This window comes from Rattus norvegicus, chromosome 6 (genome assembly GCF_036323735.1).
Source record: "Rattus norvegicus strain BN/NHsdMcwi chromosome 6, GRCr8, whole genome shotgun sequence".
In the NCBI taxonomy this organism is placed as follows: domain Eukaryota; kingdom Metazoa; phylum Chordata; class Mammalia; order Rodentia; family Muridae; genus Rattus; species Rattus norvegicus.
Genome location: NC_086024.1, coordinates 1,980,031 through 1,998,892, shown reverse-complemented (window position 1 = coordinate 1,998,892; position 18,862 = coordinate 1,980,031).

Sequence of the window (18,862 nt, the reverse complement as noted above, 5' to 3'; positions counted from 1 at the left end):
AGAAATTTTGATTCCATTCGTGATTATTTTTCTATATCCCGAACAGTCCACTTGTTACTACTACGGCCTATTGGGAACTAATCGAATTCACCAAGTTACTGAGATTCGGCTCACCAAATTTTGATAAATCTTTAAAAGTACACATATTACAAGAGTCTATTACTGGGAACTACCAGAATTCACAAAGAAACAGTGTTTCAGTTCGTTAAAACGATGCACTATCTTCAATAACAAGCTTATTGCATGCGAATCCTATCGGGGACCAACTGAATTCATCGTGATACTTAGATTCCGTTCTTTAAAATGTTGCTATATATTGAAATGCACACTCATACAAGCACATCATATTGGGAACTCACTGAATTTGCCTAGAAATTTTGATTCCATTCGTCAAAATTTTTCTATATCCCGAACAGTCCACTTATTACTACTGCGGCCTATTGGGAACTAAACGAATTAACCAAGTTACTGAGATTCGGCTCACCAAATTTTGATAAATCTTTAAAAGTACACATATTACAAGAGCCTGCTACTAGCAACTAACTGAATTCACAAAGAAACAGTGTTTCAGTTCGTTAAAACGTTGCTCTATCTTGAACAACAAGCTTATTACATGCGAATCCTATTGGGAACCACCTGAATTCACCATGATAATTAGATTCCACTCCTTCAAATGTTGCTATATATTGAAAAGCACACTAATACAAGCATGTCCCATTGGGAACTCACTGAATTCTCCTACAAATTTTGATTCCATTCCTGATAATTTTTCTCCATCCCGAACAGTCCACTTATTACTACTGCGGCCTAATGGGAACTAATCGAATTCACCAAGTTACTGAGATTCGGCTCACCAAATTTTGATAAATCTTTAAAAGTACACATATTACAAGAGCCTGTTCCTGGGAACTAACTGAATTCACAAAGAAACAGTGTTTCAGTTCGTTAAAATATGCTCTATGTTGAATAACAAGCTTATTACATGCGAATCCTTTTGGGGACCTACTGATTTGACCGTGATACTTAGATACCGTTCTTTAAAATGTTGCTCTATATTGAAAAGCAAATTCATACAAGCATGTCCCATTGGGAACTCACTGAATTCTCCTAGAAATTTTGATTCCATCCGGGATCATTTTTCTATATCCGGAACAGTCCACTTATTACTTCTGTGGCGTATTGGGAACTAACCGAATTCAACAATTTACTGAGATTCGGCTCACCAAATTTTGATATATCTTTAAAAGTACACATATTACAAGAGCCTGCTACTGGGAACTAATTGAATTCACAAAGAAACATGGTTTGAGTTCGTTGAAACGTTGCTCTATCTTGAATAACAAGCTTATTACATGCGAATCCTATTGTTAACCTACTGAATTCACCATGATACTTAGATTCCGTTCCTTAAAATGTTGCTATATATTGAAAAGCACACTGATACAAGCATGTCCCATTGGGAAGTGACTGATTACGCCAAGGAATTTTGATTCCATTCGTAAAAATTTTTCTATACCCCGAAGAGTCCATTTATTACTACTTCGGCATATTTGGAACTAACAGAATTCACCATGTTACTGAGATTCTGCTCACCAAATTTTGATAAATCTTTAAAAGTACTCATATTACAAGGGCCTGCTACTAGGAAATAACTGAATTCACAAAGAAACAGTGTTTCAGTTCGTTAAAACGTTGCTCTATCTTGAATAAGAAGCTTATTACATGCGAATCCTATTGGGAACCTACTGAATTCACCATGATACTTAGATTCCGTTCCTTAAATGTTGCTATATATTGAAAAGCACACTCAAACAATCATGTCCCATAGGGAACTCACTGAATTCGCCTAGAAATTTTGATTCCATTCGTGAAAATTTTTCGAAATCACGAACACTCCACTTATTGCTACTGTGGCCTATTGGGAACTAACAGAATGCACCATGTTACTGAGATTCGGCTCATCAAATTTCGATAAATCTTTAAAAGTACTCATATTACAAGGGCCTGATACTAGGAACTAACTGAATGAACAAAGAAACAGTGTTTCAGTTCGTTAAAACGTTGCTCTATCTTGAATAACAAACTTATTACATGCGAATCCTATTGGGAACCTACTGAATTCTCCAAGATACTTAGATTACGTTCCTTCAAATGTTGCTATATACGGAAAAGCACACTCATACAAGCATGTCCCATTGGGAACTCACTGAATTCGCCTAGAAATTTTGATTCCATTCGTGCAAATTTTTCTATATCCCGAACAGTCCACTTATTACTACTGCGGCCTATTGGGAACTAATCGAATTCACCAAGTTACTGTGATTCGGCTCACCAAATTTTGATAAATATTTAAAAGTACACATATTACAAGAGTCTGCTACTGGGAACTAACTGAATTCACAAAGAAACAGTGTTTCACTTCGTTAAAACGATGCTCTATCTTGAATAACAAGCTTATTACATGCGAATCCTATTGGGGACCTACTGAATTCACCATGATACTTAGATTCCGTTCTTTAAAATGTTGCTATATATTGTAATGCATACTCATAGAAGCATGTCCCATTTGGAACTCTCTGATATCGTCTAGAAAATTTGACTCCATTCGTGAAAATTTTTCTATATCCGGAACAGACCACCTATTACTTCTGTGGCCTATTGGGAACTAACCAAATTCAAAAAGTTACTGAGATTCTGCACACCAAATTTTGATAAATCGTTAAAAGTACACATATTACAAGAGCCTGCTACTGGGAACTAACTGAATTCACAAAGAAACAGGGTTTCAGTTCGTTAAAACGTTGCTCTATCTTGAATAACAACTTATTACATGTTAATCCTATTGGGAACCTACTGAATTCACTATGATACTTAGATTCTGTTCCTTAAAATGTTTCTATACATTGAAAAGCACACTCATACATGCATGTCCCATTGGGAACTCACTGAATTCTCCTAGAAATTTTGATTCCATTCGTGATAATTTTTCTATATCCCGAACAGTCCACTTATTACTACTGCGGCCTATTGGGAAGTAACCGAATTCACCAAGTTCCTGAGATTCTGCTCACCAAATTTTGATAAATCTTTAAAAGTACTCATATTACAAGGGCCTGCTACTAGGAAATAACTGTATTCACAAAGAAACAGTGTTTCAGTTCGTTAAAACGTTGCTCTATCTTGAATAACATACTTATTACATGCGAATCCTATTGGAGATCTACTGAATTCACCGTGTTACTTAGATTCCGTTCCTTAAAATGTTGCTATATATTGAAAAGCAAACTCATACAAGCATGTCCCATGGGAAATCACTGAAGTTGCCTAGAAATTTTCCTTCCATTCGTGAAAATTTTTCTATGTCCCGAACAGTGCACTTATTACTACTGCGGCCTATTGGGAACTAACCGAATTCACCAAGTTACTGAGATTCGGCTCAGGAAATTTTGATAAATCTTTAAAAGGACACATATCACAAGAACCTCCTATTGGGAACTAATTGAATTCACAAAGAAACAGTGTTTCAGTTCGTTAAAACGTTGCTCTATCTAGAATAACAAGCTGATTACATGCGATTCTATTTGGGAACCTACTGAATTCACAATGATACTTAGATTCCGTTTCTTAAAATGTTGCTATATACGGAAAAGCACACTCATACAAGCATGTCCCATTGGGAACTCAATGAATTCACCTAGAAATTTTGATTCCATTCGTTAAAATTTTCTTTACCACGAACAGTCCACTTATTACGACTATGACCTATTTGGAACTAACCGAATTCACCATGTTACTCAGATTCGGCTCACCAAATTTTGATTAATCTTTAAAAATACACATATTACAAGAGCCTGCTACTAACAACTAACTGAATTCACAAAGAAACAGTGTCAGTTCGTTAAAACGTTGCTCTAACGTGAATAACAAGCTTATTACATGCGAATCCTATTGGGGACCTACTGAATTCACCGTGATACTTAGATTCCGTTCTTTAAAATGTTTCTATATATTTAAATGCACACTCATACAAGCATGTCCCATTGGGAACTCTCTGAAATCATCTAGAAATTTTGACTCCATTCCTGAAAATTTTTCTATATCCGGAACTATCCACTTATTTCTTCTGTGGCCTATTGGGAACTAACCGAATTCAAAAAGTTACTGAGATTCGGCACACCAAATTTTGATATATCTTTGAAAGTACAGATATTACAAGAGCCTGCTACTGGGAACTCACTGAATTCACAAAGAAACAGGGTTTCAGTTATTAAAACGTTGCCCTATCTTGAATAACAAGCTTATTACATGCGAATCCTATTGTGAACCTACTGAATTCACCATGATACTTAGATTCCATGCCTTAAAATGTTGCTATATATTGAAAAGTACACTCATACAAGCATGTCCCATTGGGAACTGATTGAATTCGCCAAGAAATTTTGATTCCATTCGTGTAAATTTTTCTATACCCCGAACAGTCCAATTATTACTACTGCGGCCTATTTGGAACTAACCGAATTCACCATGTTAATGAGATTCTGCTCACCAAATTTTGATAAATCTTTAAAAGTACACATATTACCAGAGCCTGCTACTGGGAAATCACTGAATTCACAAATAAACAGTGTTTCAGTTCGCTAAAACGTGGCTCTATCTTGAACAACATGCTTATTACATGCGAATCCTATTGGGAAACTAGTGAATTCAACATGATACTTAGATTCCGTTCCTTAATATGTTGCTATATATTGAAAAGTACACTCATACAAGCATGTCCCATTCGGAACTGACTAAATTCGACAAGAAATTTTGATTCCACTCGTAAAAATTTTTCTATACACCGAACAGTCCAATTATTAATATTGCGGCCTATTTGGAACTAACCGAATTTACCATTTTACTGAGATTCTGTCCACCAAATTTTGAGAAATCTTTAAAAGTACTCATATTACAAGGGCCTGCTACTAGGAACTAACTGAATTCACAAAGAAACAGTGTTTCAGTTCGTTAAAACGTTGCTCTATCTTGAACAACACGCTTATTACATGAGAATCCTATTGGGAACCTACTGAATTCACCATGATACTTAGATTCCGTTCCTTAAAATATTGCTATATATTGAAATGCACACTCATGCAAGCACATCATATTGGGAACTCACAGAATTTGCCTAGAAATTTTGATTCCATTCGTGAAAATTTTCTATACCACGAACGGTCCACTTATTACGACTATGGCCTATTTGGAACTAACCGAATTCACCATGTTACTCAGATTCGGCTCACCAAATTTTGATAAATCTTTAAAAATACACATATTACAAGAGCCTGCTACTAACAACTAAATGAATTCACAAAGAAACAGTGTTTCAGTTCGTTAAAACGTTGCTCTATCTTGAACAACAGGCTTATTACATGCGGATACTATTGGGAACCTACTGAATTCACCATGATACTTAGATTCAGTTTCTAAAATATTGCTATATATTGAAAAGCACACTCATACAATCATGTCCCTTTGGGAACCTACTGAATTCGCCTAGAAATTTTGATTCCATTCGTGAAAATTTTTCTATATCCCGAACAGTCCACTTATTACTACTGCGGCCTATTGGGAACTAATCGAATTCACCAAGTTACTGAGATTCGGCTCACCAAATTTTGATAAATATTTAAAAGTACACATATTACAAGAGTCTGCTACTGGGTTCTAACTGAATTCAGAAAGAAACAGTGTTTCCCTTCGTTAAAACGATGCTCTATCTTGAATAAAAAGCTTAATACATGCGAATCCTATTGGGGACCTACTGAATTCACCGTGATACTTAGATTCCGTTCTTTAAAATGTTGCTATATATTGAAATGCACACTCATACAAGCATGTTCCATTGGGAACTCTCTGAAATCATCTAGAAATTTTGACTCCATTCGTGAAAATTTTTCTATATCCGGAACAGTCCACTTATTACTTCTGTGGCGTATTGGGAACTAACCGAATTCAACAATTTACTGAGATTCGGCTCACCAAATTTTGATATATCTTTAAAAGTACACATATTACAAGAGCCTGCTACTGGGAACTAATTGAATTCACAAAGAAACATGGTTTGAGTTCGTTGAAACGTTGCTCTATCTTGAATAACAAGCTTATTACATGCGAATCCTATTGTTAACCTACTGAATTCAACATGATACTTAGATTCCGTTCCTTAAAATGTTGCTATATATTGAAAAGCACACTGATACAAGCATGTCCCATTGGGAACTGACTGATTACGCCAAGGAATTTTGATAACATTCGTAAAAATTTTTCTATACCCCGAAGAGTCCATTTATTACTACTTCGGCATATTTGGAACTAACAGAATTCACCATGTTACTGAGATTCTGCTCACCAAATTTTGATAAATCTTTAAAAGTACTCATATTACAAGGGCCTGCTACTAGGAAATAACTGAATTCACAAAGAAACAGTGTTTCAGTTCGTTAAAACGTTGCTCTATCTTGAATAAGAAGCTTATTACATGCGAATCCTATTGGGAACCTACTGAATTCACCATGATACTTAGATTCCATTCCTTAAATGTTGCTATATATTGAAAAGCACACTCAAACAATCATGTCCCATAGGGAACTCACTGAATTCGCCTAGAAATTTTGATTCCATTCGTGAAAATTTTTCGAAATCACGAACACTCCACTTATTGCTACTGTGGCCTATTGGGAACTAACAGAATGCACCATGTTACTGAGATTCGGCTCATCAAATTTCGATAAATCTTTAAAAGTACTCATATTACAAGGGCCTGATACTAGGAACTAACTGAATGAACAAAGAAACAGTGTTTCAGTTCGTTAAAACGTTGCTCTATCTTGAATAACAAACTTATTACATGCGAATCCTATTGGGAACCTACTGAATTCTCCAAGATACTTAGATTACGTTCCTTCAAATGTTGCTATATACGGAAAAGCACACTCATACAAGCATGTCCCATTGGGAACTCACTGAATTCGCCTAGAAATTTTGATTCCATTCGTGCAAATTTTTCTATATCCCGAACAGTCCACTTATTACTACTGCGGCCTATTGGGAACTAATCGAATTCACCAAGTTACTGTGATTCGGCTCACCAAATTTTGATAAATATTTAAAAGTACACATATTACAAGAGTCTGCTACTGGGAACTAACTGAATTCACAAAGAAACAGTGTTTCACTTCGTTAAAACGATGCTCTATCTTGAATAACAAGCTTATTACATGCGAATCCTATTGGGGACCTACTGAATTCACCATGATACTTAGATTCCGTTCTTAAAAAGGTTGCTATATATTGTAATGCATACTCATAGAAGCATGTCCCATTTGGAACTCTCTGAAATCGTCTAGAAAATTTGACTCCATTCGTGAAAATTTTTCTATATCCGGAACAGACCACCTATTACTTCTGTGGCCTATTGGGAACTAACCAAATCCAAAAAGTTACTGAGATTCTGCACACCAAATTTTGATAAATCGTTAAAAGTACACATATTACAAGAGCCTGCTACTGGGAACTAACTGAATTCACAAAGAAACAGGGTTTCAGTTCGTTAAAACGTTGCTCTATCTTGAATAACAACTTATTACATGTTAATCCTATTGGGAACCTACTGAATTCACTATGATACTTAGATTCCGTTCCTTAAAATGTTTCTATACATTGAAAAGCACACTCATACATGCATGTCCCATTGGGAACTCACTGAATTCTCCTAGAAATTTTGATTCCATTCGTGATAATTTTTCTATATCCCGAACAGTCCACTTATTACTACTGCGGCCTATTGGGAAGTAACCGAATTCACCAAGTTCCTGAGATTCTGCTCACCAAATTTTGATAAATCTTTAAAAGTACTCATATTACAAGGGCCTGCTACTAGGAAATAACTGTATTCACAAAGAAACAGTGTTTCAGTTCGTTAAAACGTTGCTCTATCTTGAATAACATACTTATTACATGCGAATCCTATTGGAGATCTACTGAATTCACCGTGTTACTTAGATTCCGTTCCTTAAAATGTTGCTATATATTGAAAAGCAAACTCATACAAGCATGTCCCATGGGAAATCACTGAAGTTGCCTAGAAATTTTCCTTCCATTCGTGAAAATTTTTCTATGTCCCGAACAGTGCACTTATTACTACCTCGGCCTATTGGGATCTAACCGAATTCACCAAGTTACTGAGATTCGGCTCAGGAAATTTTGATAAATCTTTAAAAGGACACATATCACAAGAACCTCCTACTGGGAACTAATTGAATTCACAAAGAAACAGTGTTTCAGTTCGTTAAAACGTTGCTCTATCTAGAATAACAAGCTGATTACATGCGAATCCTATTGGGAACCTACTGAATTCACCATGATACTTAGATTCCGTTTCTTAAAATGTTGCTATATACGGAAAAGCACACTCATACAAGCATGTCCCATTGGGAACTCAATGAATTCACCTAGAAATTTTGATTCCATTCGTTAAAATTTTCTTTACCACGAACAGTCCACTTATTACGACTATGACCTATTTGGAACTAACCGAATTCACCATGTTACTCAGATTCGGCTCACCAAATTTTGATAAATCTTTAAAAATACACATATTACAAGAGCCTGCTACTAACAACTAACTGAATTCACAAAGAAACAGTGTCAGTTCGTTAAAACGTTGCTCTAACGTGAATAACAAGCTTATTACATGCGAATCCTATTGGGGACCTACTGAATTCACCGTGATACTTAGATTCCGTTCTTTAAAATGTTTCTATATATTTAAATGCACACTCATACAAGCATGTCCCATTGGGAACTCTCTGAAATCATCTAGAAATTTTGACTCCATTCGTGAAAATTTTTCTATATCCGGAACAATCCACTTATTTCTTCTGTGGCCTATTGGGAACTAACCGAATTCAAAAAGTTACTGAGATTCGGCACACCAAATTTTGATAAATCTTTAAAAGTACACATATTACAAGAGCCTGCTACTGGGAACTCACTGAATTCACAAAGAAACAGGGTTTCAGTTATTTAAAACGTTGCCCTATCTTGAATAACAAGCTTATTACATGCGAATCCTATTGGGAACCTACTGAATTCACCATGATACTTAGATTCCGTTCCTTAAAATGTTGCTATATATTGAAAAGCACACTGATACAAGCATGTCCCATTGGGAACTGACTGATTACGCCAAGGAATTTTGATAACATTCGTAAAAATTTTTCTATACCCCGAAGAGTCCATTTATTACTACATCGGCATATTTGGAACTAACAGAATTCACCATGTTACTGAGATTCTGCTCACCAAATTTTGATAAATCTTTAAAAGTACTCATATTACAAGGGCCTGCTACTAGGAAATAACTGAATTCACAAAGAAACAGTGTTTCAGTTCGTTAAAACGTTGCTCTATCTTGAATAAGAAGCTTATTACATGCGAATCCTATTGGGAACCTACTGAATTCACCATGATACTTAGATTCCGTTCCTTAAATGTTGCTATATATTGAAAAGCACACTCAAACAATCATGTCCCATAGGGAACTCACTGAATTCGCCTAGAAATTTTGATTCCATTCGTGAAAATTTTTCGAAATCACGAACACTCCACTTATTGCTACTGTGGCCTATTGGGAACTAACAGAATGCACCATGTTACTGAGATTCGGCTCATCAAATTTCGATAAATCTTTAAAAGTACTCATATTACAAGGGCCTGATACTAGGAACTAACTGAATTCACAAAGAAACAGTGTTTCAGTTCGTTAAAACGTTGCTCTATCTTGAATAACAAACTTATTACATGCGAATCCTATTGGGAACCTACTGAATTCTCCAAGATACTTAGATTACGTTCCTTCAAATGTTGCTATATACGGAAAAGCACACTCATACAAGCATGTCCCATTGGGAACTCATTGAATTCGCCTAGAAATTGTGATTCCATTCGTGCAAATTTTTCTATATCCCGAACAGTCCACTTATTACTACTGCGGCCTATTGGGAACTAATCGAATTCACCAAGTTACTGTGATTCGGCTCACTAAATTTTGATAAATATTTAAAAGTACACATATTACAAGAGTCTGCTACTGGGAACTAACTGAATTCACAAAGAAAAAGTGTTTCACTTCGTTAAAACGATGCTCTATCTTGAATAACAAGCTTATTACATGCGAATCCTATTGGGGACCTACTGAATTCACCATGATACTTAGATTCCGTTCTTTAAAATGTTGCTATATATTGTAATGCATACTCATAGAAGCATGTCCCATTTGGAACTCTCTGAAATCGTCTAGAAAATTTGACTCCATTCGTGAAAATTTTTCTATATCCGGAACAGACCACCTACTACTCTGTGGCCTATTGGGAACTAACCAAATTCAAAAAGTTACTGAGATTCTGCACACCAAATTTTGATAAATCGTTAAAAGTACACATATTACAAGAGCCTGCTACTGGGAACTAACTGAATTCACAAAGAAACAGGGTTTCAGTTCGTTAAAACGTTGCTCTATCTTGAATAACAACTTATTACATGTTAATCCTATTGGGAACCTACTGAATTCACTATGATACTTAGATTCCGTTCCTTAAAATGTTTCTATTCATTGAAAAGCACACTCATACATGCATGTCCCATTGGGAACTCACTGAATTCTCTTAGAAATTTTGATTCCATTCGTGATAATTTTTCTATATCCCGAACAGTCCACTTATTACTACTGCGGCCTATTGGGAACTAACCGAATTCACCAAGTTCCTGAGATTCTGCTCACCAAATTTTGATAAATCTTTAAAAGTACTCATATTACAAGGGCCTGCTACTAGGAAATAACTGTATTCACAAAGAAACAGTGTTTCAGTTCGTTAAAACGTTGCTCTATCTTGAATAACATACTTATTACATGCGAATCCTATTGGAGATCTACTGAATTCACCGTGTTACTTAGATTCCGTTCCTTAAAATGTTGCTATATATTGAAAAGCAAACTCATACAAGCATGTCCCATGGGAAATCACTGAAGTTGCCTAGAAATTTTCCTTCCATTCGTGAAAATTTTTCTATGTCCCGAACAGTGCACTTATTACTACTGCGGCCTATTGGGAACTAACCGAATTCACCAAGTTACTGAGATTCGGCTCAGGAAATTTTGATAAATCTTTAAAAGGACACATATCACAAGAACCTCCTACTGGGAACTAATTGAATTCACAAAGAAACAGTGTTTCAGTTCGTTAAAACGTTGCTCTATCTAGAATAACAAGCTGATTACATGCGAATCCTATTGGGAACCTACTGAATTCACCATGATACTTAGATTCCGTTTCTTAAAATGTTGCTATATACGGAAAAGCACACTCATACAAGCATGTCCCATTGGGAACTCAATGAATTCACCTAGAAATTTTGATTCCATTCGTTAAAATTTTCTTTACCACGAACAGTCCACTTATTACGACTATGACCTATTTGGAACTAACCGAATTCACCATGTTACTCAGATTCGGCTCACCAAATTTTGATAAATCTTTAAAAATACACATATTACAAGAGCCTGCTACTAACAACTAACTGAATTCACAAAGAAACAGTGTCAGTTCGTTAAAACGTTGCTCTAACGTGAATAACAAGCTTATTACATGCGAATCCTATTGGGGACCTACTGAATTCACCGTGATACTTAGATTCCGTTCTTTAAAATGTTGCTATATATTGAAATGCACACTCATACAAGCATGTCCCATTGGGAACTCTCTGAAATCATCTAGAAATCTTGACTCCATTCATGAAAATTTTTCTAAATACGGAACAGTCCACTTATTACTTCTCTGGCCTATTGGGAACTAATCGAATTCAAAAATTTACTGAGATTTGACTCACCAAATTTTGATAAATCTTTAAAAGTACACATTTTACAAGAGACTGCTACTGGGAACTCACTGAATTCACAAAGAAACGGTGTTTCAGTTCGCTAAAACGTTGCTCTATCTTGAATAACAAGCTTATTACATGCGAATCCTATTGGGAACCTACTGAATTCACCATGATACTTAGATTCCGATCCTTAAAATATTGCTAAATATTGAAAATCACACTCATACAAGCATGTCCCATTGGGAACTGACTGAATTCGCCAAGAAATTTTGATACCATTCCTAAAAATTTTTCTGTACGCCGAACAGTCCAATAATTACTACTGCGGCCTATTTGGAACTAACAGAATTCACCATGTTACTGAGATTCTGCTCACCAAATTTTGATAAATCTTTAAAAGTACTCATATTACAAGGGCCTGCTACTACGAACTAACTGAATTCACAAAGAAACAGTGTTTCAGTTCGTTAAAACGTTACTCTATCTTGAATAACACACTTATTACATGCGAATCCTATTGGGAACCTACGGAATTCAACATGATATTAGATTCCGTAGCTTCAAATTTTGCTATATACGGAAAAGCACACTCATACAAGCATGTCCCATTAGGAACTCACTGAATTCGCCTAGAAATTTTGATTCCATTCGTGCAAATTTTTCTATATCCCGAACAGTCCAATTATTACTACTGCGGCCTATTGGGAACTAATCGAATTGACCAAGTTACTGAGATTCGGCTCACCAAATTTTGATAAATATTTAAAAGTACACATATTACAAGAGTCTGCTACTGGGATCTAACTGAATTCAGAAAGAAACAGTGTTTCACTTCGTTAAAACGATGCTCTATCTTGAATAAAAACTTAATACATGCGAATCCTATTGGGGACCTACTGAATTCACCGTGATACTTAGATTCCGTTCTTTAAAATGTTGCTATATATTGAAATGCACACTCATACAAGCATGTTCCATTGGGAACTCTCTGAAATCACCTAGAAATTTTGACTCCATTCGTGAAAATTTTTCTATATCCGGAACAGTCCACTTATTACTTCTGTGGCGTATTGGGAACTAACCGAATTCAACAATTTACTGAGATTCGGCTCACCAAATTTTGATAAATCTTTAAAAGTACACATATTACAAGAGCCTGCTACTGGGAACTAATTGAATTCACAAAGAAACATGGTTTGAGTCGTTGAAACGTTGCTCTATCTTGAATAACAAGCTTATTACATGCGAATCCTATTGGGAACCTACTGAATTCACCATGATACTTAGATTCCGTTCCTTAAAATGTTGCTATATATTGAAAAGCACACTGATACAAGCATGTCCCTTTGGGAAGTGACTGATTACGCCAAGGAATTTTGATAACATTCGTAAAAATTTTTCTATACCCCGAAGAGTCCATTTATTACTACTTCGGCATATTTGGAACTAACAGAATTCACCATGTTACTGAGATTCTGCTCACCAAATTTTGATAAATCTTTAAAAGTACTCATATTACAAGGGCCTGCTACTAGGAAATAACTGAATTCACAAAGAAACAGTGTTTCAGTTCGTTAAAACGTTGCTCTATCTTGAATAAGAAGCTTATTACATGCGAATCCTATTGGGAACCTACTGAATTCACCATGATACTTAGATTCCGTTCCTTAAATGTTGCTATATATTGAAAAGCACACTCAAACAATCATGTCCCATAGGGAACTCACTGAATTCGCCTAGAAATTTTGATTCCATTCGTGAAAATTTTTCGAAATCACGAACACTCCACTTATTGCTACTGTGGCCTATTGGGAACTAACAGAATGCACCATGTTACTGAGATTCGGCTCATCAAATTTCGATAAATCTTTAAAAGTACTCATATTACAAGGGCCTGATACTAGGAACTAACTGAATTCACAAAGAAACAGTGTTTCAGTTCGTTAAAACGTTGCTCTATCTTGAATAACAAACTTATTACATGCGAATCCTATTGGGAACCTACTGAATTCTCCATGATACTTAGATTACGTTCCTTCAAATGTTGCTATATACGGAAAAGCACACTCATACAAGCATGTCCCATTGGGAACTCACTGTATTCGCCTAGAAATTTTGATTCCATTCGTGCAAATTTTTCTATATCCCGAATAGTCCACTTATTACTACTGCGGCCTATTGGGAACTAATCGAATTCACCAAGTTACTGTGATTCGGCTCACTAAATTTTAATAAATATTTAAAAGTACACATATTACAAGAGTCTGCTACTGGGAACTAACTGAATTCACAAAGAAACATTGTTTCACTTCGTTAAGACGATGCTCTATCTTGAATAACAAGCTTATTACATGCGAATCCTATTGGGGACCTACTGAATTCACCATGATACTTAGATTCCGTTCTTTAAAATGTTGCTATATATTGTAATGCATACTCATAAAAGCATGTCCCATTTGGAACTCTCTGAAATCGTCTAGAAAATTTGACTCCATTCGTGAAAATTTTTCTATATCCGGAACAGACCACCTATTACTTCTGTGGCCTATTGGGAACTAACCAAATTCAAAAAGTTACTGAGATTCTGCACACCAAATTTTGATAAATCGTTAAAAGTACACATATTACAAGAGCCTGCTACTGGGAACTAACTGAATTCACAAAGAAACAGGGTTTCAGTTCGTTAAAACGTTGCTCTATCTTGAATAACAACTTATTACATGTTAATCCTATTGGGAACCTACTGAATTCACTATGATACTTAGATTCCGTTCCTTAAAATGTTTCTATACATTGAAAAGCACACTCATACATTCATGTCCCACTGGGAACTCACTGAATTCTCCTAGAAATTTTGATTCCATTCGTGATAATTTTTCTATATCCCGAACAGTCCACTTATTACTACTGTGGCCTATTGGGATCTAACCGAATTCTCCAAGTTCCTGAGATTCTGCTTACCAAATTTTGATAAATCTTTAAAAGTACTCATATTACAAGGGCCTGCTACTAGGAAATAACTGTATTCACAAAGAAACAGTGTTTCAGTTCGTTAAAACGTTGCTCTATCTTGAATAACATGCTTATTACATGCGAATCCTATTGGAGATCTACTGAATTCACCATGATACTTAGATTCAGTTCCTTAAAATGTTTATATTTTATATATACAAATGTTATATATTTGTATATATATTTTACTTTATATACAAATTCCGTGGTTTGTCTACTCATTCTTTTAGTGACATCCTCTGCAGAGCACAGCTCTCATTTCAATAAAATCCAGCTTATTAATTCTTGTACAAATCTTGCCTATTGTTACACAGCTGAAAGGTCATCAGCTATCGAAGGTCATGGCTTTCTCTTTTAGCTTCTTAGAGCCTTATAGTTGGTCAGAGTTAACTTCTGTGATGGTTATAACAAGATCTGTATCTCGGCTTCTCTATTTGTACATGGATGTCCAGTTGTTGCAGCACCATTAGCTAAAATCATGGTCTTCACTCTATCCCACTGCTTATGCTTCTGTCAGTCATTGGCTAATTAATACGGATACAGATATATGTATATATACATTATATATCTATATATATTTTATATATACAAATGTTATATATTGAAAAGCACACTCATACAAGCTTGTCCCATTGGGAACTCACTGAATTCACCTTGAAATTTTGATTCCATTCGTGACAAATTATCTATATCCCGAAGAGTCCACTTATTACTACTGCGGCCTGTTGGGAACTAACAGAATTCAACAAGTTACTCAGATTCGGCTCAGGAAATTTTGATAAATCTTTAAAAGTACACATATTACAAGAGCGTGCTACTGGGAACTAACGGAATTCACAAAGAAAAAGTGTTTCAGTTCGTTAAAACCTTGCTCTATGTTGAATAACAGCTTATTACATGCAAATCCTATTGGGAACCTATTGAATTCACCATGATACTTAGACTCTGTTCCTTAAATGTTGCTATATATTGAAAAGCACACTCATACAAGCATGTCCCATGGGAACTCACTGAATTCGACTAGAAATTTTGATTCCATTCGTGAAAATTTTTCTATATCCCGAACAGTCCACTTATTACTATTGCGGCCTATAGGGAACTAACCGAATTCATCAAGTTACTGATATTCGGCTCACCAAATTTTGATGAATCTGTAAAATTACACATATTACAAGAGCCTGCTACTGGGAACAAACTGAATTCACAAAGAAACAGTGTTTCAGTTCGTTAAAACGTTGCTCTATCTTGAATAACAAGCTTATTACATGCGAATCCTATTGAGGACCTACTCAATTTCCATGATACTTAGATTCCGTTCCTTGAAATGTTACTAGATATTGAAAAGCAAACCCATACAAGCATATCCCATGGGAAGTCACTGAATTCGCTTAGAAATTTTGATTCCATTCGTGAAAATTTTTCTATATCCTGACAAGTCCACTTATTACTACTGCGGCCTACTGGGAAATAACCGAATGCAAAAAGATACTCAGATTAGGCTCAGGAAATTTTGATAAATTTTAAAAGTACACATATTACAAGAGCCTGCTACTGGGAACTAACGGAATTCACAAAGAAACAGTGTGTCAGTTCGTTAAAACGTTGCTCTATGTTGAATAACAAGCTTATAAAAAACACAAATCCTATTGGGAACGTACAGAATTCACCATGATACTCAGATTCCGTTCCTTAAAATGTTGCTATATATTGAAAAGCACACTCATACAAGCATGTCCCATTGGGAATTCACTATTTTGCGTAGAAATTTTGATTCCATGCGTGTAAATTTTTCTATATCACGAACACTCCACTTATTACTACAGCGGCCTATAGGGAACTAACCTAATTCACCTAGTTACTGAGATTCGGCTCAGGAAATTTTGATAAACCTTTAAAAGTACACATATTACAAGAGCCTGCTACTGGGAACTAACTGAATTCACAAAGAAACAGTGTGTCAGTTCGTTAAAACTGTGCTCTATCTTGAATAACAAGCTTATTACATGCGAATCCTATTGGGAACCTACTGAATTCACCATGATACTTAGATTCCGTTCCTTAAAATGTTGCTATATATTGAAAAGCACACTCATACACGCATGTCTCATTGGGAACTCATTGAATTCGCCTAGAAATTTTGATTCCATTCGTGAAAATTTTTCGAAATCACGAACACTCCACTTATTGCTACTGTGGCCTATTGGGAACTAACAGAATGCACCATGTTACTGAGATTCGGCTCATCAAATTTCGATAAATCTTTAAAAGTACTCATATTACAAGGGCCTGATACTAGGAACTAACTGAATTCACAAAGAAACAGTGTTTCAGTTCGTTAAAACGTTGCTCTATCTTGAATAACAAACTTATTACATGCGAATCCTATTGGGAACCTACTGAATTCTCCATGATACTTAGATTACGTTCCTTCAAATGTTGCTATATACGGAAAAGCACACTCATACAAGCATGTCCCATTGGGAACTCACTGTATTCGCCTAGAAATTTTGATTCCATTCGTGCAAATTTTTCTATATCCCGAATAGTCCACTTATTACTACTGCGGCCTATTGGGAACTAATCGAATTCACCAAGTTACTGTGATTCGGCTCACTAAATTTTGATAAATATTTAAAAGTACACATATTACAAGAGTCTGCTACTGGGAACTAACTGAATTCACAAAGAAACTGTTTCACTTCGTTAAAACGATGCTCTATCTTGAATAACAAGCTTATTACATGCGAATCCTATTGGGGACCTACTGAATTCACCATGATACTTAGATTCCGTTCTTTAAAATGTTGCTATATATTGTAATGCATACTCATAAAAGCATGTCCCATTTGGAACTCTCTGAAATCGTCTAGAAAATTTGACTCCATTCGTGAAAATTTTTCTATATCCGGAACAGACCACCTATTACTTCTGTGGCCTATTGGGAACTAACCAAATTCAAAAAGTTACTGAGATTCTGCACACCAAATTTTGATAAATCGTTAAAAGTACACATATTACAAGAGCCTGCTACTGGGAACTAACTGAATTCACAAAGAAACAGGGTTTCAGTTCGTTAAAACGTTGCTCTATCTTGAATAACAACTTATTACATGTTAATCCTATTGGGAACCTACTGAATTCACTATGATACTTAGATTCCGTTCCTTAAAATGTTTCTATACATTGAAAAGCACACTCATACATGCATGTCCCACTGGGAACTCACTGAATTCTCCTAGAAATTTTGATTCCATTCGTGATAATTTTTCTATATCCCGAACAGTCCACTTATTACTACTGTGGCCTATTGGGATCTAACCGAATTCTCCAAGTTCCTGAGATTCTGCTTACCAAATTTTGATAAATCTTTAAAAGTACTCATATTACAAGGGCCTGCTACTAGGAAATAACTGTATTCACAAAGAAACAGTGTTTCAGTTCGTTAAAACGTTGCTCTATCTTGAATAACATGCTTATTACATGTGAATCCTATTGGAGATCTACTGAATTCACCATGATACTTCGATTCAGTTCCTTAAAATGTTTATATTTTATATATACAAATGTTATATATTTGTATATATATTTTACTTTATATACAAATTCCGTGGTTTGTCTACTCATTCTTTTAGTGACATCCTCTGCAGAGCACAGCTCTCATTTCAATAAAATCCAGCTTATTAATTCTTGTACAAATCTTGCCTATTGTTACACAGCTGAAAGGTCATCAGCTATCGAAGGTCATGGCTTTCTCTTTTAGCTTCTTAGAGCCTTATAGTTGGTCAGAGTTAACTTCTGTGATGGTTATAACAAGATCTGTATCTCGGCTTCTCTATTTGTACATGGATGTCCAGTTGTTGCAGCACCATTAGCTAAAATCATGGTCTTCACTCTATCCCACTGCTTATGCTTCTGTCAGTCATTG